We start from the raw sequence: 18,017 nt of genomic DNA on the forward strand, positions 1-18,017 counted from the left end.
GTATTAATCTGTTCATTTCAGCCACCAGACTGCATATGCATCTGTTTAGGGCGTGACACGCATCCATTAATTTTATAGTATGACAGTCATTTCACGATGCATCTGATAAAGACCTTCCTCGCAGCGGTGTCCTCCTTAAATGGCACCCTGCCTCATCACGGGATGGATACAGTGAGAGGTGTGGCCTAACCCCATACCAGAGATTTCAGAAAGAAGTAACCCGAAGGAACCCGAGCCCTTGGAGGGGGTGGCGATGGGTGCAGGGGGGAGCCGTCTCAACTGAAATCTCCTTTTCAGAAAAGGTCTCCCACTCTGAAGTTTATCCCCGTGAACGCAGTGGAAACTGCCACGCTCAGTGAGCCTGCATACATGTCACAGCTCAGTGGAGCCTGTGTGGGTGGCCTGTGCTCGATGCCACGCAGCTCAGTGGGTGGCAAGGCCAAGATCATCTCCCTCTGCTTACGAGGAAGAGGCTCTGAGTAGCAGCTGGGACGAAGGGTACACCCCAGTATCCAGTCAGGCCCGGTTACGACCTGAGCGTCCGGATGCACGGCTTTTCTTTCCCGCACATTTCCGTTTGGTTTTTGGGAAATTAGAAATCAATAACAATGCATCTATACCACAAACAGTCCACAAGCTACTAGCAAAGGTTTTTTTTAATAAAGGAGAAAGGCAAACAGAGTTCATTTGCAAAAAGTTTTATTGACATGATTTTGGAAAAAGAACACACTTCTTTCAAATATGACAGTTACTACAATAAATAGACAGGATGGCAGTTTGTACTACTAAGCTTATAACACTACAACACATGACTTACATCAGAGATAAAAGAGATGAAAGATAAAACTCATAATTTTCATTGTTAAATCGACAAATTTTGTTAGAGGGAATCAGGATAGCTGCTTTGCTGGCTAGAAACAGAATGTAGTACAGGAAATGTAGGACCCCTTGGGAGATAAAGAGGTCTGGCCTTGCATATGCCGGCATGAAAACGAAGGTGTTTTTAATATAACTAAATACTGGCACGCCTCTGTGCCGTCCCTTAATCCTCCTAGTTAGATGTTGTCATTGCCTGTGTAGTCTGGGGATAAATTAAATCTGTGCTTTAACATTCTCTGCCACTCTCCAGAAAAGAGCTTTCAAGCTGCGGTTTGTCATTACAAAGCTGGTAGATCCTGATCGCTTAAACCTCACGGCAAAGTTGGAACCGTGTTAAATTCTCTGGCAGAGTGTAAAAATAGGCTGGTGTCAAAACACATTTCTTTTCAAAGATTTTATCACCTCAAAGAAGAGTGATAATTTAAGAAATGCTCAAATAGTGGGAAGAGTATAATGAAACCAGTGGCTTAGGTGCCCCTATTTGTCGCGGTAAAACAGTAAACCCTGAAAACAGAGTAAATGTTCTTTTGATACTAACTCTTCCTTCATGATGGTGCCAATTACTTACATGCCTGATTAACGTTTTCTTAGTTGTATTTAAAAGTATAATTATCCACTGGAGAAGCAGCCAGCTCTGATCTTCGCAGCAAATCGGTAAGGGTGGTGAAATAAGACCACTGATCTGGGATCAGTGATGGAGGCCCTCCCAGGGAGACAGAGTATGAGGGAGAAGAGTCTCTCTTCTGAAGCTCACCTTACAAGCCTGATCTAGCATCTTCTGCGGAGACAAAACAAAAAAACAAAAGGTTATAACAATACCCTGGGAGGGAAAACTCCTACATAAACTGGGCCCCCACACCACAAACTTCTTGTGTTCTCGGCACAAGACATACCATGCTTGTCTGTTAAAAGACAAAATTGTGTTCACTAGGCCTGTAGCCAGAAATACGTTGTGGGGGGGGGGAGGTGTGCGTGTGGGAGGAGGGGGGTGGTTCCACTCGGCGGACTTGATGAGGAGCAAACAAATTTTGAGGTGGGGTGTGTTCAGACCCCGTAATTTTACTATGTGGCTATGAGCCCAGTGTTCACTTTGCTGTCAAGGTCGAGGCAGTGTTTACATGCGGGCTGGAGGAGGAATGAAAGTGCAGGCTTTATCGACAAGGGGGGGGGGGGGGGGGTCGGTTTGACCCCAAGCCTGCAGACAGACACAGGTCACGGCACGGCCTGTCTGGGCACTCCAGATGACCCTGGGGCAGTCAGCTGGGACCGGGAGAATATTACCTCTGGGATTAAGGTGGCAACACGCTAACTAGTCACCCCACTCATTCATAAGCGGGGGCGGCGCATTACAGCCCTGCAACGTCACTCTGCGCAGTAGCCACTCATGTGATGCGAGCGGGAAGCAGCCGGCCATCGAAGGCAATTCAATGCGCCCGACATGGAAACATACCGAAATCAATGAAAGAAAACAACATATATATATATATATATATATATATATATATATATATATATATATATATATATATATATACATATATATACACACGCTAATTAAATGTACAAGTGAATGCCGTTTATTTGGATTCTTGGCAAATGCTTTAATTCGTACGATATGATGCTGATTGTCTTCATAGACCGGTGACATTCATTCACGTTAATAAATTTGCAGGCATGCTCATTATTTTCATAATCATCGCCTATTGATAAAGTCTGGATGTTAGAAACTAAAATACCCTCGGAAGCCCCCGAACGTGTGCCTGAGAGGCGATGGAGGAGATTCTCTCAAGAGGACGGGCGACTTTGGGGTTAGCGAGCGCTTGGAGAGGAGTCAGGTTTGGGACAGAGTAGTCTAGAAAACGGTCTTACGATCGGGTGGGGGTGGATGTGGTGTTGGCAGGGATGGGCTTAATATATTCAGTTTGACTGGGGGGGTATGTCTGGGAGACCTCAATAAAACAGGGAGAGGGCGGGGGGGTGCATTTGTCTTCCTACGGCGGGGGAGGTCGGGGGGGGGGGGGGGGCAGTCAATTCAGACTGTCTGTCTGGTGTCCCATTAAGGTTTGGGATGGGGTGGGTGGGTGGGCTTGTTTAAGTACTGCTCCGAGAGCTGGAGCCGCGTTGTGATTGGCTCCCTCCCAAACCCGCCTGCATGAATAACACGCTGTATGATGAAACCAAACCTATGGCCTTCATGGGAACCAGGGATAGATGAAGGAACATGTGTTCCCCAATATTTAATTTGGCTTTATTCATGTCCCCCCCCCCCCCAAGTTGTATCCCTACTACACTCTTGCATCCACCCACATGGTCGTGAAGCAGTGTATGAATCAGCAGCAATGAGGTCAGGTCACATTATTTGTTAATTCATTGTTCATTTGTTTGTTTGTTCTTCAATCACCCTCTATTACAGCTCCACCCAGCAGCTCCTACTTTCATCAGTCCTGCTGCTTGTAAGCTTACAGTTTTGGCACAGTGACGACGCGACGGCTGATCAAAGGGAGAGGCATCCCCTTGAGAAATTCCGGAGTAAGATAAAATAAAGTGAAACTTTGTAATCCTGAGCTCGTTTCAGTCACGGCATTGGATTTTAAATAATACATCTGTCCATCTTCCAACCGTTTATCCCAGACAAGGTCATGGTGAGGCCTGGAGCCAGTCCCAGGCAGCTGAGGGCACAAGGCTGGGGGGAGACCCTATATGGGATGCCAATCCATTACAGGGTATGCACGCACACACACAGACACACACACACAGACACCACACACACACACACACACACACACACACACACACCATAAGCAGTTTTACTGATGCCAATTAGCCTAACTTCCTAACTACTTGGATTTTTACCCCCCAACCATGGAAGTGTGAAGCAACAATGTTATCCACTGAGGCAAAAAAAAATGTTAGATCCTTAGTTTTTTTTATTTTTTGAGGAAAAATGTCAGCCTGCCAGAATCTTTAGTTGAAGACACTAAATGATGCTGAAGGGGTCTCATGAGAATTTATTATATTTTATATAGACACAGATACAAACAGAACAGCACTGTTGCGGTGCAGAGCCGGTCTCTGATGAAATTATCGCGGCGCTCCGGTACGGCGTGGGGAAAAGTGGCATTCCTCTCCTGCCGGAGGGGGTCTGTGTGCTTTGTGTCTGACCTCGGACGGCCGGCAGTGGTCTCCGAGGGGGGTGTTGGGCGGCCGCGCTGCCATGGGGCCCAGCCCACCGTCGCAGAACAGGCAGCCGGCCGCCCGACAAAGACATAGGCCCTCATTAAAAATACATGTCACTGGATCACAGTTTGCATGAATCAAGCGACCCCCCCCCCCCCCAACCACCACCACCACCACAAGTGACCATGACGGAGCCGTGAATGGGGGGCTGGCCAGAGCTTTGCCAATAGTGCGCCATGTGGAGGCCCCCTTGGGAAACACTTCCTTACGGATCGGGTCGGGCGGCCTCATTTAGCCATTGTTCATAGACGACGGCTTCACCCAAACTCCTTTTCAGAGAGCTGGCAAGGGGAACGTCAGGCTGCCATTCTCATGCCAAAAAGCGGGAGGGAGAAGGAGAGACGGGATGCCCGGAAAACACGGACAGCAGAATCCAGCGGGACTGCGGCTATATACAAACCCCAGCCGCAGACCCTGCCCCTCTGAAGGTGTTAACTGGCATCCGCGAGGGGGAGGAAACGGTGGTTCTCAAGTTGGGGCTGCATTTAAATCCTGTATCAGTTCATACATTAAACTGGTCCTCGGGGAGCCCCAGTCGGCCCATTTTTTTGCTCCCTCCCTCCCCTAAGCTGAAAGGGAGCAAAAACGTGCACCGTCTGGGGGTTCCCAGAGGACCAGGATGGAAAATACTGGCTTAAATCTTAAACTTTTTAGGATCCACTTAAAAATTAGCCTGTTTTAGCTGTAATGTCTCTGGTAAACCTAAGTGCCCTAACAGATCATTTAATGATACAATCTAAATGGATATAACCAGATTCACCTATGAGACACTGCAGTCCATATTCACCAGGACTGTATGACTCTTAAAAATCGACTCCCTTCTGTCTGATGGACTCGGGCATTGAGAGCTGGGTGCTTGAGTCAATGCGATCTTACTTTGTGTGTTAAAATGTTCAAGGTATCTTGTCCTGTCTCCTAATGACAAATAGAAAGAATCTGGGTTTGGAAAAACTATGGCGCTGTTCCATTTATCCCACTGGGACCACATCAACACACTTACCACACTTGGCATTCATGCAAGTATTCAACAAGTGTTCAAGGGTGTCCTGTTCCTCAAATAAGTGAAGTGCAGCATGCTTGGTGTGCATGTTATCTACACTTTGGTAAACACTGCATGGAAGCGGGTCTTTGGCTAAATATCAGAACCCAACATTTCTCCAAAGAAGTTTCAGTGTAAGGGTGCAAAGTTGTATAACGCATGTTAACATAGCCTAGGCCACTGTGAAGGATAACGCCAAACACAAGCAACACAAATGACAGCACAGCTGTAGTTTCTCTCTTCAGATATCAAGTGCCATTGCTTTCATGAAATCCTTGTGCGCTTGGGCTCTTTACATACACTTGAGCACTTTGCATCATATGTCAACAAACGTCACCATCATGTGTAGTATCTCAGTGTGCTTGGCCTTGAGTGTGCTGAATGGGACAAAGTCCAGCTGGCTCGCAGCAAAGGATGGGCTTTGTCCGGAGTCGTGTCAAGCAAGCGAGATTGACAGAGAGCAGAGTGTGGCTCTAGCTTTCTACCTAGATGCTCCTGAATAAAGTGGAGGAGTCACCTTGAGTCATGTCTCAAGGACGAGCTCATGCCATTTCAGTTACTCACATCTGCCTACGCTCACAGTGCAAGGACCCCGGATTCTGTTGTGCAGCTGCCTGAAGTGTGCCTGACAGAAAAGCAAAAAGACAGAGGGACCGCAATACAAAAAGGAACGCAAATTTAAATCACTCAGCAGGATCATCACCGCCATCTTCTACAGGAAAAGTGGTTACAGAAAACTGATGGATGGGATGGATGGATGGATGGATGAGTAGACTTACAAAAATTTTTTCTCCTACATTCTATAATCATATAACCACACACCACCCCAGTTTGTCCTACACCCACGTTCTAGAAGCACCTACTTCCTTAAGAGTAAACGAAATCCTGCAGAGGAAATCAATCTCAAAAAATGGACATTTAAAGATCAGTTACACCTTACAGCCAATGAAAACTTCTTAAGATATAATTTGCATTAAAAAGCGAGTAACGGCTTTCGTTCCACAGCTTAGTAAAGAGGAGAGCTTTCGTGACTCTGATGGACTCTCTCCCGGCAACGCTGCTTCCGGAACACCCCAACGAGACGGTCGCCCGGGGAGATCAGAAGCGGGGTGCGACACCTGAGCAAACAGACAGACTCTGGTTTGAAACAAAGACGGATTCACCACCCCAGAGTCGGGGAGCCATGGCACCAGACCTACAGATGAACTCGAGGGTGAACACACAAGTATGCACAGACACACACGTTATTTAAACGAATACGATATTGCCTATACTGCCGATGAAGGAGACCCCCATCTGAGGATTAACTGAACAGCCAAGTACACCACAAGCCAGGCAGATTAGCACAACCACTGACATTCATCCTTAATGCTGCCTTGATTTACCTAAATTTCTCACAAATAAGCTGTGAAAAAACTGCTTCAATAACAGAGAGTGAAGTATCATTCATTAGTTTCAGAATTATACTGATAAAGTGAATGATATTTTTTTTCTCACTAATTCTTGCCCTTTGGCATGCAGTCTAACTTTTTAAAACATTTCATGAGCATTGTATATGTTATACTGTAAATTACTCAGGGTTCAGAGTAAAACTGGGATAGTATAAATCATGCAACACTAGCAAGGATATTTTTCCATAAATCAATACTGTAGTTGAAAATAATTATTGCACTGTCCAAATTCAAGTAGCTGGGGTCAGTATTGGGGGGGGGGGGTGGTCTACCATTGAGGATGACAAGCAGGGTGATATCTGACAGGGTCCTACCATAGATAGTAGATCCCGGTCTTACTTTCATCTCCTAATTTTCATGCAGCCAAACTTATTTTTCAAATTTATCAAGAGCCTTCAAATACTATGAACGTAGACATAATCACATTAAATATATTTTACTTTACAAAACTGTGGTATAAAGTGGACAAGTAGTACATTTACACTGTACAGGACCAAAGTGTAAAGGTGTTTATAGAAAATTACTGTGCAGCGACATTACAGACTAGGATAACATCCTTGTATTCATCTGAGCTTGTGTGGTTATTCTGGGAAGGGATTGATGTCAAACTCTGTAGGTTCCATTCAGACACGACCAAAGGATCACAGAAACCGCTGCAGTTTGATAGAAGGCGTTCGCTCCACTCATCAAGACGCGGTCATCGCGTGATGTGCGCAAGCGCCGGACGCTACGAGCCGGGGCGGGAAGAGCAGTCCGGCGGGGAGGAGGTTAATCTCCAGGAGCGACTGCATATCAGCCCCAACTGAGAAGACATTTTGTTGACACGCTGATAGGGATTTAAGCGGTGGGTGGCTGGCTGAGCCGAGATGAGAGAATGAGCGGGAGCCGGAGCAGGGCCGCATGAGCGGATTGCACAAAAGTGCCGTTACTAAGCTTGATTTCAGCACAAGTTGAGACGATTAGGCATGGGAGTGATCGGGAGGTGGTACTCCCCCCCCCCCCCCCCCCCCAGGCCAAAGACAGGTCTATTGAGGCAGTAGGGAGGGGGGTCTCTTTCAGCTGGACTAATGAAGCATACGCCGGGATGAATAATGGAATCTACCAGAGGGTGCGACGCTGTCTTCGTTGCCTATTCACTCACTTCCTTTCTCTGGAACAGCTCTCATGAGACAGACGTCCTCCCTCTTAAAGGGACACGAGTGTTTACACACACAGTATGTGTATTTATTTAGAGCCGGCACAGTTTAGAAACCGCAGGTGCTACTGCGATTTGCCGAGTCTGTAAAGGGGATACAGCCACGCATCTCATCCGGAACTTAGGTTTCGTTCTCAAACACACAAACACTACTCCTCTGAACGCGTGACGATCACGGGAGTTAATACCGTCAGGTCTCAGTCGCAACCAGCAGCTGGGAATCAATCACAATTAAACTAAGCTCCTCGTTCGAACTCTCTACGGGAGCAAAAGTAGGTGACTGCACATAAACCACGTCTTCCTGAGAGTCACTGCCAGCTAGCTAAATGGCGTAAGAGCTGCTGGCTTCGCTAATCATTTAAATGTGACTTCCTGCTACAGCACCAAATATAGGTAACTAAGAAGGCTACACTCTAGAAATAACTAGGTTATTGTATTCATGTGCCGGTTCATTCTGAGTGACACCAGTCATGAACAAAGTTCACTAGTGCTACGTTCAATAGGAACAAAGTGTATAAAACAAGTGAGGTTGAAACACTGAAGATCCATCACACAGTACAGTGAGGAGTCAAAGAGCCAAGTCAAAGAAAGCCCAGGTGCCCTTCAGCTGTTCCAGCTCTCTATTGAGAGGACGGACCTCAGTATTCAAAACTGAGTCCAGTTTGGACACCGTGGATCTTCACTTGTCCCTAACAGGAACCTCAGAACAGGCTAAGTATATAGACCACAACGCACCGCATCAGTAACCGTTAATATTTCCCAGTCCTCTTCATTTTATGGTATGACTTTACCTCTGCAAATGTAGTACAGTCGACCCAACTGGTAATTAAATACCACCAGGGCCCTGTTACATAAAACTCTGCCATACAGAAAGTCAGCAGTACGGTGTGTACATGAAAGCACATCTAATGAAGGTAACCTATGCAGACTGGCAGAAAAACAGCTTTTCTACGGACGCTACATTAGTACTGATGCAGAAAAAAGCTGAAATCGGCTCCCTTTGGTATTGCGGTCCCTGTGCTACTTTGCTTTTCTGTCAGGCACACTGCAGGCAGCTACACAACAGAATCTGGGGTCCGTGCTCTGGCATCGTAGGAAGATGGGAGTAACAGGGACGGCATAAGCTATGGGAGTTCCTATTGATCACGGAGAGTTAAAGCTTCGCATTTGAAACCAGTGAGCACCTCCTCCTCCCCCCCCCCCAATCGGATGTGCCGATTCGGGGGTCTTTCCGAGTGCAACTGCCAGCATAGGAGTCTCTGAGTCACACCTGCACCACACTGTGCCCCCCTCAGTCACAAACAGCTGGAGGTGCCACCTTGGACTCCCCAGCAACCGAATAGACATAAAGCGCTTTCACACTGGCAGAACCTTTTTCTGGGACCAGAAGCTTTTTCCAGAACCAGGGACTTCTGTTGTGTTCACACTGCAGGAACTCAGCCCAATTGTAGTTCCTCAGAGGTAGTTCATGGAGCAGTTCCAGAACCCTTTTTTAGCACCGAGACCAGTACTTTTGAATTAAAACACAAACTACTGAAGAGGCTAAACTGCAGTAGCCCCACTGCACCGGTGCGAACCTGGGAGTTACAAAAAAAGAAAAATCTTTGTACCCCAATTACATTTAATTAGTTAATATAAGTAAGGGTTTTTTTTGCATCTCCATATTTCTGCATCGGAAAATTTGATCGCTAATTAATATACTTTTCTCTAATATGCCGATGCTGACACTTCCCAGTACTTATTGGCAGGATAATATATAAATAAAAGGCCGTGTCCCATTTTGATAGGAATCAATCCCCCCCCCCCCACCAATAACTAAAAAAATGGCTTATTTATCCTCCATTTTTTTGGCGTGGCGATGCAGTTTGGTATGAAATTCTACAAAGCCTAGAAACCTAGTTCTGGGGTGTGAAAGCAACACACACATGTGACCAGGAGCTACAAAAGTTCCAGGTCGAGACAGTCCAGGGACCAGGTTGCGGAACTTCGGTGTGAAAGTGCCTATAGATGCTCCGACGGTCCTTTTGTAGGATCGGTCTGTACAAACAACTTTCTACATGACCTACAGTTAAAAATGAGGGCAACTGTAAAGTTAAGATATTTTTAGAGAACAAGCCTAGAGAACTAAAAAAAACTGTTTTTAAATGTAGGGCAAATACAGCTCAAGAGAAGAGCACATGAGTAAATGAAGCAGGACACCCTGAAGGGGGTTAAAGCAGACAAGTAACAACATCAAACAAGACAAATATATGTCAGACCCACAGCTTCATGAAGATGAGAGTGCGAGGGCGTAGATGCAGTAGACCCCACACCGGACCAAATACGCTCGTCGAAGGAAAGAGCTAATTACGCAGGGGCTAAAGGATGATCAGCTAATACACTGCAGCTTCTCTAAAGCACCCAGAGGTCCAGACGTAGACTCAGAGGAGCAACTCCCAACTTGTTAATAATCAAACACACTTGTGCCCCAGTCCACACGGCCAGGGCTGCATAACAGATGAGGCTCCCGTCTGACCTTGACTCCTGGGGTCACCAGCCAGGGTGGCATTCAGACAGCAGGAGCTGTCAATCCTGTGCCTGAGAGGACGAAGCGTTCTTTCGATTATCCTCATGCTCAGCTGCCAGGGCACCCCCCACAGGCACAGTGTAACATCAACACGCCTCTCCGTGAGCAGCCTGCCCTGCTTCCCTCCGGTCTGTATCTCCGGCGTACCCTGTACATCCCCGCTGCTGCATCCTTACCATAAAGTGATTCAGCACGTTCAGTGCTGCTAAGGCTATCGGGCGCCTCTCCCTTCCCTCACAAAGCAGACTAGAAGGCTGTTCTCACCAGCCAGGCTGTGGCATGGGGCCCTAAACTCAAATGCTCTAATTAAAGCAAGATCTCTCTTTAGCACGCCATCTGTGTCTCTCTCTCCCACGCAGACCCCAGCTCTGCTACCGGCCAAAGCTGAAGCTCAGGTGGACGGGCTACAGCACAAGGCCCCACGGACCGTGCAGGGCTTCCCCTATGTTTGGGGGTCACGGACATTTTTGCCATTTCATGAACTGTCCGCTCTCTTTGTTTCAGAGTATAGTTTAAAAACAGAATGCAGGAATCAAACATTATGCTGCACCAGAAGACAGATTTCCTGCCAAAAGCAGGTAAAAGACAATGGTAGAGTTCAGTATTATTTGAACATTTACAAGTATTTATTTACACTTATTTCACTCAGAGATTAAATAAATTGAAGGATTTCTTTTTACACATAAGGCTACCATAAAGTTGTTTTCTCTAGAAACTAAATAAAAATATACTTGCAAAAAAGTACATTTACATATATATTTAATAAAGAAATTTTTACTACTTATTTACATTGTACAAGTGATACATTTCTCAGATCTACCAATACAGTGTGAAACATTTTATATTTGTTTTTATAGCTGAAGCTTAAAAAAACATGACTTATTAAAATCAGTTAATTAAAAGTGTTAATGGCAAAAAGACACCTGGGACTTTTGGAACAGCCAAAAATGCTTTTAGTAAGTTTGGCTTCTGTGTAGAGCTCATGCAATCAATACCCACTTGACTGGAAGCAGTGGGTCTTATAGCACATGAAAGTCTTTATGAAAAAAAGAAAGAAGGGCAAATGCATGCTGCAGGAGAATAAGCAAGGTACACAGATGCATGGCTCAGGCAAGGAAGCAGCAGGCGCTGATGTACCAGGAAGTGAAGCAGCATTCATAAATGCAAGGTGCAGAAAGGAAGCAGTATGCACAAATGCATGTTGCAGGAGAATAAGCAAGGTACACAGATGCATGGCTCAGGCAAGGAAGCAGCAGGCGCTGATGTACCAGGAAGTGAAGCAGCATTCATAAATGCAAGGTGCGGAAAGGAAGCAGTACGCAGGAATGCATGCTGCAGGAAAGGAGGCAGTATGCAAAAATGCAAGAATAGAAGCAGCATGCACAAGTGCATTTGAAAAGAGAATAAACAAAGTACACAGATGCATGATGCAAAAAGTGAAGTAGCATGCATAAATGCTTAGTGCAAGGAAACAAAGTATAATACCCAACTGTACAGTGCAGGAAGGGAAGCAGTACCCACAAATACAAGGTGCAGGATGGGAAGCAGAATGGACAAATGCAGGAAGGGCAGCAGAATGGACAAATGCAGGAAGGGAAGCAGTATGCACACATGCATTCTACAGAACAATAAACAAAGTGCACAAATGCAGGAAAGGAAGCAGCATGCATCAATGCACGGTGCAGGAATTTTGAGGTGCATGGATTTCATTCGACACCAGTGAGTGAATCACAGGCATGCAAATGGATGAAGGTTGGAGTCTTAAATCTGCACAAACACATGCAGAAACATGAAAAGACATGCAGAAGACTGGAGGAGCAGGAAAAAACGAGAAAGAGAGAAAGCAGGACAGGGCTCTCTGAAGCGAGTCACCAAACTATCATTGTTGTCAAAGGGAAAATAATTCCTGAGCCCCCTGCCAATTAAATTAAAGCCCTTTAATAAAAAAGGACCCACAGAGACGAACTTGGCATTTAATTTGATTCTCGAGTCATCTCATCGCTGGCGTGTTTAAAGACCAAGCCCAGCTGGGCACAAATGAAGGCTGGTACTGAAATGTGTCGATGTGGGGGGGGTCACTCCAAAGGTTACTCTTTGGGGGTTTCCAGGGTCCATCTGTACCTCTGCTACCTCAGAGAAGAAAAATCTGCATCCACCGCCCTGTAAACAGACCTCTACTCTTTCATAGCCCTCCCAGCTCTAACAGAATTTATTGTACCAAGCCTCGCTCCCCTCTTGCCATCGAGTTGAGAATAATCGCAGATGTGCATACCACACACACACGGATAAGGGAGTGGCTGTAACATGCTAGTTCTTTTTTTGTTTCAGCGAAGGGAGCGTGGTGAAAGTGTGTTTTCCAGTGAAAGTGTGAACATATTCGCCGGGTCCTATAAAGGGGTGTCAGCGTGGGAGTGCGCATCTGCTTTTGTGAAGAGAGTGTAGGGATGGTAGGGGTGGAGTGTCGGGAACGGGGGGGTGTAATTCTGTCTGGTGCGTCTGAAACATATGGGATCGCCAGCTGTTCTGCATATGCAAATTGCAAAGCCAAGCACAGTCTAGCTGACCCAGACACAATTCCGGCCATTATTTCCTCTTTATACATATACCGTCTCAGCTAGACAGTCTGAATTGCCTCAAGCACACCCCCTCCCCCCAAAAAATAACCCCTCCAACACAACACAAGACCCTCAAAATCCCTTCCATTTCACCCCATTTTTTCTGACGGCTTTTTAAAATTATTTCACATATATATAAAATATCCAAACACCGCACACACTGAATTTTCACGTCGGCTGTAACGGCTCGCTGTGGATCTAAGAAGCAAGTCTATAAAACAGTATCTCCTGTTGGACTGAGAGCAGTTTCACGGGCACTCAGTGACTGCATGACATTTTCAGCCGATCCTTCTGCAGAACTCCCAAACCGTAATAAAAATCGAAAGAGATTTGGTTTTGCGCAGACAGAATTGTTTCTGAGAAATTTATAAATAAATTAAGGAATTATTATGGACCATAACTCTTCAATTGAAGTAATTTGCATTCATTTTTAATTATTTCTCTTGGGGGTTTATTAAAAAAAAAAAAAGAATTCTTTCAGCAAAGAAGAATGAAGGAAAGGATATTATGCTGCCGATTAATCCCTGTGCGACGCCTTCATCCCCGTGAACCGCAGTTACTCATAATGCTTACTGGTACTCTTATTCTGGAGGTTCAACACACTGGCCATGGCAAACTGTCCTGCTCTAACAAACACGAAAATCCCATCCTGTCGGTAAAACAGCTGGACGTGTGTGAACGACAAGCCATTTCCCGGGTTTAGCGCTCGTTGTTATACTGGTTCTGTGTCGACCAATTATGCTTCAGGGGGACCATATCAGCACAAACACACGGCCCCCCAGCTCTGGGCGAGCTCAAAGCTAACAACAACAACTAAAAAAATCACAATCACAAGGCATCACAGGGCCTTGAAGCATGTCATGTGACCTCTGCCCATCATCCTAAGACAACAGGCACTGCACCAAGAGCCCACAATGTATTTTTTTAGCGAAATGCTTGTTTGCAGTAAATCCAAATAAGAAAGCACAATGTTTGGGCTTAAATTGAAGGAGGATAAATATGTATAAGTGAGTTAAACAGAATGATGGTCGACTGAGACATCAGAAGGAAAGAGATCTGGTGATCTCACACCTGAGAGACAATATGCCCTGCTGCATCGCTCCGTGGTAGAACATGAAGCACTACCTTGTTTGCGCAGGGCGCATAATAATGAGGTCATTATACTGCGCCGGCCCGTCTGCAGCCTCGCGACACGCGGGGCTTTGGCGCGTGGGATTTGCATATGGGAGGACCTGCGATGGGGAAGGGCCCCAGACAGCGCATATGGTACACCGCCGGGCCGTGCTTACAGAATCGCGGCGGGACGGCCATCGAGACGAAAGGGGCGCGAACAAAAGGGAGACGGAGACAAAGAAAGCGGCGTGGCGGCCTGTTAGCGATTTAGCGCCCGGCGTGGCGGCCTGTTAGCGATTTAGCGCCCGGCGTGGCGGCCCAAGTGAGGCCGCGGTCCCCGTAAATGGAATTAGCTGGCATTTGCATATCGTTAACGAGCAGGTGGCGGCCGTTAAAACCACGGCGACCGTTTTGTCAGCGATGGTGCCCCTCGGGGGTGCCACGCGGTACTGGCCTCCCCGTGCCAGCGGCTCGCCGCGGGACCAGCTGGTCCGACGGGAGTGTACGGGTCAGGCTGTAGGCCTGAGACCAGGGCGGCTTCAGGAACGAGGCCACAGCACAGATACAAGTCCGGCTCCTATTCCTTTCTCGGAATTAGAGGACAAAAGGTCCAAAAACACATACAGAGACCCTCCGGATCAACCGGTAGATTTTAACACGCCCCTTGCAGGATCTGGGACCGGTGTGTGTGTGTGTGTGTGTGTGTGTGTGTGTGTGTGTGCGCATGAACACAAGTGTGTTCTCCCATGTTAAGTAGCATTCCGTCAGAGCCGGGCTTTGCCGGTCCTGTTAACCACAGACACTTCTGAGAGGGCCGCCCATAAAGGGGGAGAAAAGGGAACAATCTCAGGGGCCCAGACACTGGGGGGGGGCATGAGTGTGTGAGCGTGAATAATGGTAGCTTTGGTTTGGAGAAGGGAGGGGGTCCCATTGAGTAGAATTTTTCTGGGGCCCAACCATGTCTTCCACTTGCCGGAATGCTGAAGTGACAAGCGGCTGCTGGCCCAGGACGTCCCTGAAGGTCAGATGCAGGCACTTCCTGTGGCACTTCCTGTGGCTGTTTCCTGTAGCTGTTTCCTGTGGCTGTTTCCTGTGGCTGTTTCGCAGCATCACCTAAGATCTGACTGGAGCCTTGCCAGCAGAACTAGTCACTGCACATCCTTACCATAAATTTCATAATAAAATATGTCAGCCCATTCTAAAGCGTTTCTTTGCTGGGGCTTCAAAAAAGTTAAAAAATCTCATGGTGTCAGTCAGGTGTGCCACAGAAAGGCAAGAACTTCCCCTCTCTTAGTTTGCCGGTTCCCTGCAGGAGTGTTCTTGGCATTCTGGATCTACCTTTAACACCACGATGGACTCCAAGATGACTCTGGAAACTCTCCCAGGTTAATTGGGCATTTGGTTTTAGGGGATCAATCTTACTGTTCACACACAGAACGTAGATGGGTGTGAAAGAAGGAAAGAGAGTGAATGAAAGACAATCAGTTCCAGAAGGAGGGAAAGATGAACCGATTAAATTGCGTAAAAGTACCATACAAGCAGATGCAAAGCCTGTGATACTTGGGACGCAGTTCGGCGGATGGGGAGGGTCACTTGCTCGCATACTGTCTGCCGAGATAGGCCTCCGTAGCCAGTGGTGTGAGGTCGAGCCCCCTCTCCGGGAAGGAGCGGTGGGCCCGGGGCCCTGCGGGGGTCCACATCAGGCGGCCTTGAGCTGCATCCCTCCCTCCCTCCAACCGTATTGATTTCAGCCGGTAGCCGGCGGGGATGGCTGTACGCCACATCTACCTGCTCCACGGCGAGGCCGCCCTGCACCAGGCTGGCCTCCCGAAACCCTGAGATGAGGGAGAGGGGGCCAGGCTGAGAAACCAAGGAGAGGAGGAGCAGAGGAAGAGAGCCCGTGGCAAATCGGCAGCTGCTCAAGCTCTGAGTGCAGACTACTGGCCCGGCAATGTCCTCCATGCACTCCGGCTCCCGGTGAGTATGTGCGTGAGAGAGAGAGGAAGGTCATTTCAGCTCGAGGTTCCTCGCTTGTGCCTTTGGGTCCTATACAAATAGTGATGCCCCCCTTTGAAAGGGCTGAATCGGGAGCCGAATCTCAGCCCCGGTCGACTAGTTCCTTACATGACCTCAGGAAAACGAGCCGGAATGAGGATCTGGGCCCATTGTGACAGATATCATGACAGTGCCCCTATAAAAGCAGCCATCACTGCCGTTTGACCAAATTAGCCTCATTACCGGTACAACGGTTTCTCCCAAATCCACCCCCTCTTGAAAATCCCACCTCAGCTAGCTTCTGACACCCACAGCGGTCTAACTGCATGTATAGTTTTTTTTATTTTTTACCCCCTAAGAGAACAACACAACGAATCATGTTTTATTTGCAGAACACTGAATGCAAAGCATTTAATCTTTTAATACTGAAAAAGCCTTTCAGCGTTATAAGATGAATCACTTTGTATGTTACGTGCCCCAAGTATTTCCCATAAGCATATCCGAGTTGGCGGTTATTTTGTATGACCATACATAATTGCAATGGTCCCCGGCGCCTGTTATGATGTAAATGAGGACGTTTCTTTACGGACCCCTGTCCCATTGTGAGCCGGGCCCTCACTATACCCCTGTCCCCCTTCTCTGCATTCCTCCAAAGGCCCAAAAGGGGAGATGGGCAAACCTGCGGGCTGTGAAATGGGGGCACAGAGGCGTGGGACCGTTCCCAGCATCGCACCATGACTTGTAACCTCTGACTGTAATTTGGCCCCACCCTCAGGACCTGTCGGGGGTGGGGTCTGAGAAACCTGTTAGGGAACCAGGTTTGGGATGGTGGAGAAGTGGTAAGAGGCCCCGGCTGGGCAGGAGAGGGGGGCGCGGGGAGTTGGGGGGGTGAGCTGTGAAGTGGACGTCTCAGACACAATAATGCTATTCACGGGCCCAGACGTGGGTGTTAATTCCCCCCCCAGATGGGACACAAAGGGGGGCCCCTGCATTCAAGCAGCGCCCCCCCCCCCATGCTGCAGTGGGAAGCGGTCACATTGTGGCCTGCCAGCAGGATGGATGGACAGCGGCCTGAGGGAGTGGGGGGCAAAATAAATGGAGAACAAGGCACATGTCCACATGTCAGCACTGATGGGGGGCAGTAACTAGGGGGGGGTCCTGGCATTGGACTTGTGTTATGAAAAAATATAGGGGGGGCAGAGAGGGATTATGCTATAAATATTATTGGGGGCGGCCGTGTGCAGGGCTGAAGGACAGGGTGGGACGGACTGGGGGTGGTGGTGGGGCGATCTGGCTATGGTGACGGCAAATGCAGCCAAAGCATTTTATATGCTTCATTCGGGGAACCAGAGCTGGGGGAGGTGGGGGGGGCATCACCGATGCTGCACCTCAGAGGAGCAGAGCACAGGAGGAGAGGGGGAGGCTGGCACCGGAGGAGTGCGTTTCGAGTCATGTGACCAGGATGGGTACTGACACGTGTGGGACCTTCCATCACACACGTACGCCTCCGCCTGGGGGTTAGTGCACACGTGTGGCGCGGACACCGCCCCCCCCGGGCTGCTGTGCACGAGCCTCATTTTCATTCTTACCCGCTCTTCACATTTCAGGCCATTGTTAAAAGAAGCACACATTTTAAACATAGATATCAAATGAATATTTATGGCCCTCAAGCTGATGAATAGCGTTACAGGGTCCAAATGCAGAGCAGGGTTCACGTCCGCAGAACAATCCAAGACCAAGCGGCAATCTGCAGTGCAGGAAGAAGTGCTTATGGCTTATTCTCACAGAGTAACACTTTACCGGCATCATTGTGACACGTCCACAAATGCAAAAAAAACCCATTTATCAATTTATGGCATCAATAAGCTGTAAATAAATTGGAAGAAGACCTTAATATATGCAGCAATGGATATCATCATTTCTGGGT

General features: G+C 47.7%; 1 long non-coding RNA gene across 2 annotated transcripts in view; it reads right to left on the reverse strand.

The window, feature by feature from the left end:
* Positions 1-748: 748 nt before the first annotated feature.
* Positions 749-18,017, reverse strand: part of LOC125726997 (uncharacterized) — a 44,888-nt gene continuing 27,619 nt past the window's right edge. For both annotated transcript variants that reach the window (XR_007388490.1, XR_007388491.1), the window contains exon 4: positions 749-1,657. This is a non-coding gene — a long non-coding RNA (uncharacterized LOC125726997). The remainder of the gene's footprint in view (positions 1,658-18,017) is intronic.

This window comes from Brienomyrus brachyistius, unplaced genomic scaffold (genome assembly GCF_023856365.1).
Source record: "Brienomyrus brachyistius isolate T26 unplaced genomic scaffold, BBRACH_0.4 scaffold82, whole genome shotgun sequence".
NCBI classification, from domain to species: domain Eukaryota; kingdom Metazoa; phylum Chordata; class Actinopteri; order Osteoglossiformes; family Mormyridae; genus Brienomyrus; species Brienomyrus brachyistius.